Genomic DNA, 9,322 nt, shown 5'->3' with positions numbered 1-9,322 from the left:
GGTGAGGCCTATAGCAACTCTTTTTGAAAAGTGTTGTTATTGGTTAATAATATTGCCATGATGACATTTAGTTGCATTAGTATTGATTGGAGTTGCAACTGTCTGGTGCTCTTGCAACCAAATAGAACAGTGCTACTATTGCTTGAAATTATTGCCACAGTGTTGTTAGGTTGTAATATTTCTCACGACCATTGCAATAGGTAGACCGTGTATTGCAACTAAATTTCTAAGGCGATGTAATAGCTTGTTGCTATTGCCATAGTTTTTGTTGGTTGTAATATTTCTCACGACCATTGCAATAGGTAGTTGTTTATTGCAACAAATTTCTAAGGCGATGTAATAGTTTGTTGCTATTGCCATAGTGTTGTTGGGTTGTAATATTTCTCACGCCCATTGCAATAGGTTAACCATGTATTGCAACTAAAATTCAAAGGCGATATAATAATTTGTTGCTATTCCACAATTTTGTCTGGTTGTAATATTTATCACGACCATTGCAATAGGTAGTTGTTTATTGCAACTAAATATTTAAAGCGGTGCAATAGTATGTTGATAAGTATGCATGGTCGTCACGGGTAATGATTCTCATTCCAGCATTCTTGGGTCTAGTTTGGACTTGGGCTTAGATGTAGTGGGTTCTTGGGCCACAACTGTACCTATCAAAACCTTCCAAGGAGCATTAGTCTTTGACACATCAATCAACCCGGCGTAGGAGCATGGCATTTGTACACATCAGCACCAAACCAGTTGTTGAAGTGGAGTATGAGCTTCTATCCAATCGAAAGAAGAAGCAAAGGCTTTTCGGTACTGCCACGAGTAAATTTTGTTGCTATGGAATAACATGTGTTGTTGCAATATTGTATTCTATTGCAACACTCCTATTTGGTGGGCCTTTGGGTGTGAAAGGCTAGGAAAACAAGGCACCAACACCCAACGTGAATAAGAGAAATTGGTGCCCTATAGATCAAGAAACGACAGCTCCACGCCCTTCATTATTAGGACATCAACACTGCAATGCTCAACACACGCCGTCTACATTGACAATGCTTGCACTCTGATTCATCTTGTCTTTGGTAAAGTTCTTCTAACGATCTTGTGGGCACGAACTCTCCATGCTACAGATTTATGCAATTCTAATTTAATTCATTTTATTAGCATACTAGGGTATACTAGTATGTATTTAGTCAGCCTAATAATTGCTTGCTTAAGTATACTAGTATGTATTTAGTCATTTTTTTGGGACAAACATATACATTAGTTCATACCAACTACCGGGTCATACATTACATATATATCGTGGGTCCGAACATAGCCACAAACTTACATTAGTTCATACAAACCAACTACCAACACATGTAGTGCTTCCATGCCAACTCCCGGGTTATATATACATATATATACACATAGACAATCAAATTACTATGCAAATAAGCCAAACGGCATATCATAACATTCACCATATTTCATTACATTCATTGTCAAGTTCATATCGACATAAGTGACAGTTTATATAGATAAAATAAAACACAGCATTACATTTGTCCTTAGGCAGGTAAGGACATAGACTATCTGTTGAGCAAGTCCCCAGCTGCTTGACCTTGGCCATCCATAATGCCTTTTGTCCACTATGCAACCAGATAAACACATAACCACTTCTCCAAAGTAACCGCAATTCCTGTTCAAATCAATCAAATTAAGTTTATTCAAAAGCAACAGCTATAGCAAAAGGTAGTACATAGACGGTAATCAAATATCAACTTGTTGAGGCATCAAAAATAGTGTAATTGAAATAAATATAGAAATGAACTCATATTGTAACTTCTGGTTATCAGCACTGAATATATATATAACTAAACAATTATAAATTTGTACTATTCATGAGCGCTTTTAGATTAGAATTAGAGCCATATCCAGTTATTCTTGGTGTCAAGAGCAAGAGTGAGTACCTTAGGGTCATGGAATTTGTCCACATCATGCATACACAACACATGAGAAGCAACGATCACTTACTGAAGCAAAGAAATCAGTCAAAAAGGCACTTTACATATGTGTACTGCGGGAAGAAACCAGATAGCTGATCCAAAAATACAATCAAACAGGGTGGTGCAGCTACAACTTTGCTACAACATGCAGTAGCCAGAACCCTTCGCAGTAGTGACCACTGCAAATACTACAGCTATGCAACAGGATGCAAATATTCCTTACCAGATTTGTGAAGGAATGAAAAATTGATCTACTGAGTTTCAGACACGGCAATATAAGTTGTGTGACTGTTTTCAGAAAGTTACAGACACCACCAATATTATAGCAATGCAACAGGATTCAGAGTTTCAGACAGCAGCACTGACATCTGAGTGAGAAGTACAACTCTATAAGCTTCTGAGTTGTTTAGTTATGGCTGTAAGTAGTACACTGGATTAGCACTAGTCATACTTTGTAAAACTAAATAAATACAGAGAATCCAGTGTTATCACCTTTCAGTGTCATTTTAGTACGTATTGCTTGCTGGTCATTTTAGTACATATTGCTTGCAATTTAATTTCATGGAGAAAGTAAATTGTTCTACCAGTCAAAACTACAGGTTGCTAAACATGTATGCTACTTAAGGAGAAGTATAAAGCAGAGCATAGGTGAGCCGAGCTGTTGCCAACAGCCAGCCAACTGCTGCACAGAACAGAACATTTTAGCGTAGCTGTTGCCAACAGCCAGACAAGTTTGATGGTGGCACTGTAGTAGGACAACATTTTATTAATGAAAAAGCACCAGCAGCTGGTTTGCTTTCACAGACTCATTGGTTTTCTCTGCAATCAAACCACACACAAAATTAATTGCATTGGAACACAGTCGTATGAGCATGAACAAAGACTGAAATCACCAACTCACAAATTGAAATAAGTGCAAACATTTCTAGTTGGAGTGCTGCTTGTGCAGACATGCTAATTAGCATCTATTTATTATTTAATATGTGCAGACATCCTTATTGGTGCACATAAGTGGTCAGAGATATTTCTTAAATATGTTCAGACTTGCATGTAGTAAATTATCAGAAATGTTCAGATAGAATATTAGACGATAGGTTAATTCCCCTAAGCATTTACTGTCCCCTATTGTGGTTGACAAACCACAGACCAGATTTGGCCTCCTAGCTGGTCTGCTCTGCATGCTGCTGCTACTGGAATATTATTTGTACTACTTAAGTGACAATTATTTGGCCCTAAACCTGTACTGGTACATGCAAAACATGAACTGAAAACACCACTAGGAGAATGATTATTAATAAATGGGTACCTTTGTGATTTCTGTAGGTTGCCAAGCACCTTGAATGTCCTGCTTGTTTGCAAGCTCCAACGCTAAACTTCAGACTAGTGACTGAGAATTTTGACTTTCAAAACCCTGTGTAAAATACAACATAATTGCAGTGTTTTGGTGCAGAGCTCTGTAAAGGGAAAAAGCTCATCCATCAACATGCAGCAGCATAAATACATGCAGAGGCAGCACACAAAAAGAAAAAGACAATGCAATTGTATTGCAGATATGGCTGCCTTTTTATTCAGGAAAATACTACATCTAACACTATCTGTATCAGGATATGAACACTATCTGCATGGAACGTCACTACAGCTCTATATTTCAGATTGCATGAACACTATCTGCATATGAGATGTGCCCATTTTCAGTAAAGGAAGGGCAATCAGAGAGGACGTATTCTAACAGTCAGTTTCTGTATCAAGAATATTTGTAGTTAAGCAGAAATCAGTTAGTTTACCTCATCAGCATTTATATCCGAGAAGAGAACCTGAAAAGCGCAAACCATGTTATGAAAACAGCCAATTTCAAGAAGACAAGACATGAAGACAAAGTAGCCCAAAATGTTGCCAGTGCCATGGGCAGCAGATATATTAATTGATAAATATCCATGTCTTAATAAACATAAAGCAAGAATACAAGCAATATTCTATCCAAATTTCTACCCAAGAATCAAACCTTTCGGCAGCCTAGTCCTCGAGTGGCATGAGCTCAGCCTTGAGCTGATGTCTTGAGCCACATGGAGCAACGGAGCCATCTGTGTAAGAGGGCACGACGCGTGCGAGGAGCGCCTCACTGACAGCGCCGTGCGTGATGTGGCTCTTCGCTGAAGTAGATCGTCTAGATGAGTCTCTGAAGTATTGTACAAAAGTGGGAAATCCAAATCGCACTGTCATGGCTGTCATTAGCCAATCACTTCGTGGCACTATCAAAATAGTAAATCATTACTCCAGAAGCCAATTGGTGCACCAGGATCCAAAGATGAAGGGAGCACACACACACCTGTCTGAGGTTATTATCGATGCATCTGGAGTTGGCAGTGGTCTTGTTGGGGTAGTCCATGACATTGCTGCGCAGTTCCCTGATAGATCTCTCGAACTTGTAGTTGTAGTAGTAGAGATCGAACTGCGAGAGCTTGCCCCTGATGTCGTCAAGAGAAGGCGAGGAGCTGTGCGTAGAGGACTTAAACATGACGTTGCTGCCCAAAAAGACATATTTTATTTATAAGTATTAGCCAATAATATACTTTTTGAGAACTTAAACATATTTATGCTTATTTATTGGAATTACTTAAAAATGCTACAGCACTTGCCAACACACGAGAAAATCCGGTGCTGTATCTGAACTGTAAATAGCATGGACAAAATTCAGAGAACAGCAACACTGGCAAAACTCAGGTACAGCTGAAAAAACAATCAAGCAGCATAGTAAGTCATGCTCAAACAATCTAATCTGTCCAACGGAGCAGCAAAACAGTAAACAGCATAGTACACTTCTCAAGCAAAGTGAATAAATTAATCTTCTTGACTAATAAACAAGTACTGTATTGATTAAATAGATTACATGTGTACACACTTACTAATATAAAATTCAGGGAACACACCTAATCTAAACAATCTGAACCTTTTCTAAGTTTTGATGCTGTGATTCTTTAGCATTAGTAGAATCCAGATAAAAATACATTGAGAATTGCAGAGTCAGTTTCTTGCCCACTCCAAACAGCTAAACATTTTGACAAAAAAATGCAGCATTAGATTTTGCTGATTTGTTTAACTTCCTGACCGTAACATTTGAACACTGTGACTGTAACATTTTATTTTAGGCTCTTACTAAACGGTCGTAAGCTGTAGCCAGTTAATTAGTTCATATTTCGACCTCCTGATACACTTGTGTTGCTGCAAAAACTAGGATTGGATTAGTAAAGCAAAAATATATGATTTTTGTTAGTTGTAATGTCTATCTATTAACTTATGCCTTTTGATACGTGCTTTGCTGTCACCATCTATGTTTGAATGATTGTGACCACTATGCTGTTGAGCTAAAATGTGCCCTGTAAAAGAGTACCAATGGTTCTGGATGACTTGTCCCTTTTTATGTTCTCTGTTTGTGAACACCCGCAAGTTCTTAATTATTGTGACTATGTTACTGTTGTGAACACCTCATATATCTTTACTGCTTAAATTTGAAACAATTATGTCCATGCTCTTGTTGTCAACACCTCCAAATTCAGTTTAACTAATTGCTGAAAATCTATTGCACAGCCTTATCATATTGTGGCTTAGTTTACTATGGTGATGTACTGAACAATTTATGCATGTCAATGTGAATGATTTTATTCAGCAGTAAGACAGAGTTTGAATGGAGCCTGATGGGATGGTCAATTCAAGCCAAGCTTCACTTCGACCTTTAGTGGTGTCTAGCCACTTTAGATGTTGTTTAGGCATAAATGTGTTGAATAATTTTTTGTATGATGGTTTGAATAATGTGTCTGTAGCCCGAGTTTGAATTTTTGGATCGTTTAATTCTAGATGTGAACAAATTAAACAAGTTAGTATTTTGGTTTAATGGCTTTTTCAAATGCTTTCTTGATGTCTATTGAGTTTCTAATTAATTAATGGCGCTGCGTATTGTCCTATGGCACCAAACCAAAAGCATTGTAAAAGTGGCTATTGGCAACCATATTTTTGTTGGCAATATATCCTATAGCAAAGGACAATCCGCGTAGCAATAGAGGATGCACCTTATAGCAATGACAATGCGAACGTGGCAATTGCACATGTTACCACCACTTCTTGCCGTTGCCACATAGGTCTTGTTGCCACACTCGTTATGCGATGCAATAGAGGTTGCACCTTATAGCAACCAAAGCTTGAACGTGGTAATTGCACATGTTGCCACCACTTCTTGGTATTGCCACATATGTCTTGTTGCCACACTCGTTATGCGATGCAATAGAAGCTGCACCTTATAGCAACCAAACCTTGGGCATAGCAATTGCACATGTTGCCACCACTTCTTGGTGTTGGGACATAATCCTTGTTGCCACACATTCGTCATTGCTAGTGCACCATTTGCTATGACATAGACAAGTTGCCATTGCAAGGTACATCAATGCGTAAGGCGTTGCATTAGTTGTTGTTGCCACACCTACAACCGTAGCAAAAGCTTATGTTGCAACGCCTAGGTGTTACAAATCCAAAACACATTTTGCAACGCTTCGCAGAAAAGCATTGTCCAAAGCTTTACCCATGCAAGTGCCTGCAACCCCAACCAACGAAAAAAAGTGTTGCTATTTTTGATATTGCAACTATTTCGGGCCTATTGCAACACTTTTCGGGTGTTGAAACAGGGTCAAAATTTGTTAGTGCATCTACCTTCGTCACATGGTGTCATCACGCTCCACTGATGAAGAACACACTTTGAGCAAAGTGTGGGGGAGTCAATCTCCCAAATTCTACAAGTGAAAGTTCTGAATCGGTAATTACGATGCACACAAGATGTCACCAGTTTCTATTATTGATGGTTGACTTTGAAACACTAAACAAGGAGGACGAACAAGTCAAGAAAGGATGAACCTGTCAAACCAAAATCAAATTCAAAACCAAGACGGGGTTTGGCAGAAGAAGGTGGCACCACCATTCGAAGCGCCACTACTGGAGGCACCACCACAAGAATCCTCATCTTCAAGAGTGAACCGAGGTACTCGATCAATGAACTTCCACAACTATCAAGGGCAAAATTATGAAGCAACTTCAAGTGGGCATCAGGGAGGACGCATGTCTTTCTCTGGCCGAGGGTATCATGACTCTTAGGAGGCCTACCACCGCTTTGACAACAGACTCGCAACCGTTGAAGAGACAAATGCTGCCATACAAGGTACATTACATAATCATACATAATGGTAGGTAAGCATGAGACACGAGATGGTCCGCCTCCAACAGCAATAGCAAAAATTAAAATTGGAAGGCTCTGTCCCAGCATGTCGACATCTGACCACCTCGTTGAGCAACCACGATAATAACCAGCTTGGGGAAGACGGCATCCCCATGTATCCAGATAAGTATTTCTTTTCCTTTTATTATTCTTAGTTTGCTTTATATATATATTAAAAAAAGATGAATAACTAAAAACAAAATAAAAAGTTATCTTTGTAGAAATATATATAGTTATAATGTGTGATCTAAAAAATAAAAATAAAATAAAGAGAGTGTGTCTACTTTGCTTTAATTTCTCTTAAGAGCTGAATAAAATAAAAAGGTCTCTGAAGATAATCTCTTCAAATGAAAATGATGAATAGTTGCTCTGCTATAATTCCTTTGAAGTACCTAGTTTTTAGCCTTGAAATCACCCGAGTTTTGGATAAAATTGTTTTGATGTAAGGATTTACTCTGAACTTGAAACTCTTGGGTAGCACATGCTTGATTTAAGTTAGGTAATTGATGGATATGATATGAGAAGGTCTGAGCTGCTGTTTATCTTATTCCAAGTGATACTAAAGTTCTAGAGATTTATCTTTTGAAAAACATAAAAATGCTACATGATGAGTTCCTGTATGACAAAGCTTGAATTCCTACCAGAGTCATACATGTTATTTAGGCTAGGAAAACTTCCACATATATGTTGCTTGTGTTGCATTGAGTTTAGTCAAGCTTTGTTGACCCTTATGAGAGGTTTGTCATGCTCTTAAAATCAAGATCATGTACATTGGGGGTAGGTGCAAAAACATGCCATTCCATTTAAATCCACCCAAAAATGTTCTACTCCTACACTGGAAGTGAACACAAAAATATGCTTGATAGTTTTTTCATTCACCAAATAAATGCTCCAAAGTTCTTGTTGTTATCTTTCAAAAATTTATTGCAGAAAAGAAGCATGGGCTATGCAAAAGTTATTCATAAAAATAGAAAAAAAGAGTTGAAAAAGTAGACAAGTGTCCGAGATATCTAAAACAATGGGTACTCAGATGCCCGCCTAAAAAACAAGAAGAAGAAAGATGAATAAAGATAGCCCCTTTTCTCTTGCAGAAATATTTCCAAGATTCAAATGAGAGATATGTTTTCAAAGAGCAAAGTAGAATTAGATTAGCCATCATATATATCCACACACATGCACATCTTGATTTGATTGTGTGACTCAACTCTCTTTGGATCCGAGGTTTGACTTTACAATATATGCATTGCAAGTATGCTCTTTCATGTTTTGTCCCCTCCTATGAACTCCACATAAGCCTTAGTTGTAGGAAGAGAAAGGCATAACATCACTATTGCCTTGGTGAGGACCCATAAATACCACATATATTGAGAGACTTGAGAATGTCATACAATGGAATCTCTGAGTTTTATTTTGAAAAATCATAAAAACTTCAGAACAATGGTGGAATGAAGAACTTGAGACATAGTGCTTGACTTGATCGTTTTGTCTTTCAATTGGTCAAGACCCAAGTGAATGCTAAGAAGCCCCATGGTTGAAGGTAATATGGGTAAGTTTGAAAGTCAAATTAGTTTATTCTAATCTGGAGGAGAATTTTTTATTGAACGTTTGTGTACTTTTGAGGTGTGAAAGCATTGTAGCAACTCCTAATCCATTGCTGAGTATAGCTTTGCTCAGGGAAGAGCAAAGGTTAAGTGTAGGGGGGCTTGTTGACGGTGATTAACATCAATCGTAAACCATCAACATAACTTGTATAAATGCATAAAAATGATCACCAATATAGGTTTAGGGGTTTAAACTAATAAATTCTACAAGTTTTGGTGAATCTGTGTTTTTAGCAGGGTTTATCCAGAAAACCATCAAGGTGGACCCAAGCGTCAGACTTAATCATGCTTAAACGCGGCGTAAACAACTCCATAAGGTTTCAAAGGACACCAGAGGACACCACACCGAAGAAGACTACGAGAGGCTTCTAGGTGGGGCCATCCCGGCCGGCCTGTGGGGCCACCTGTCAGCCTCCGCCTCACTACATCGCTTCTCCACCGCCTTAAAGATCGCATTTATGCCATTTATTCAAGTTGGTTTG

General features: G+C 38.3%; 1 long non-coding RNA gene across 2 annotated transcripts; it reads right to left on the bottom strand.

Annotated features, from left to right (window-relative positions):
- Positions 1-1,447: 1,447 nt before the first annotated feature.
- LOC136490288 (uncharacterized) lies at positions 1,448-4,500 on the bottom strand. 2 transcript variants are annotated; one of them, XR_010767578.1, is made up of 6 exons: positions 4,309-4,500; positions 3,985-4,231; positions 3,767-3,796; positions 3,289-3,393; positions 1,947-2,801; positions 1,448-1,675 (listed from the first exon to the last, which is right to left on the bottom strand). It is a non-coding gene; the product is annotated as an uncharacterized lncRNA (long non-coding RNA). The 2 variants fall into 2 exon arrangements; XR_010767579.1 differs by lacking the exon at positions 1,947-2,801 and having other exon boundaries at positions 1,454-1,675.
- Between the last annotated feature and the right edge of the window lie 4,822 nt (positions 4,501-9,322).

The sequence above is a fragment of the Miscanthus floridulus genome, chromosome 10 (assembly GCF_019320115.1).
Source record: "Miscanthus floridulus cultivar M001 chromosome 10, ASM1932011v1, whole genome shotgun sequence".
Taxonomy (NCBI): Eukaryota; Viridiplantae; Streptophyta; class Magnoliopsida; order Poales; family Poaceae; genus Miscanthus; species Miscanthus floridulus.
Note: the sequence above shows the minus strand (reverse complement) of the source record. Positions and strands in the feature narration are given on the sequence as shown.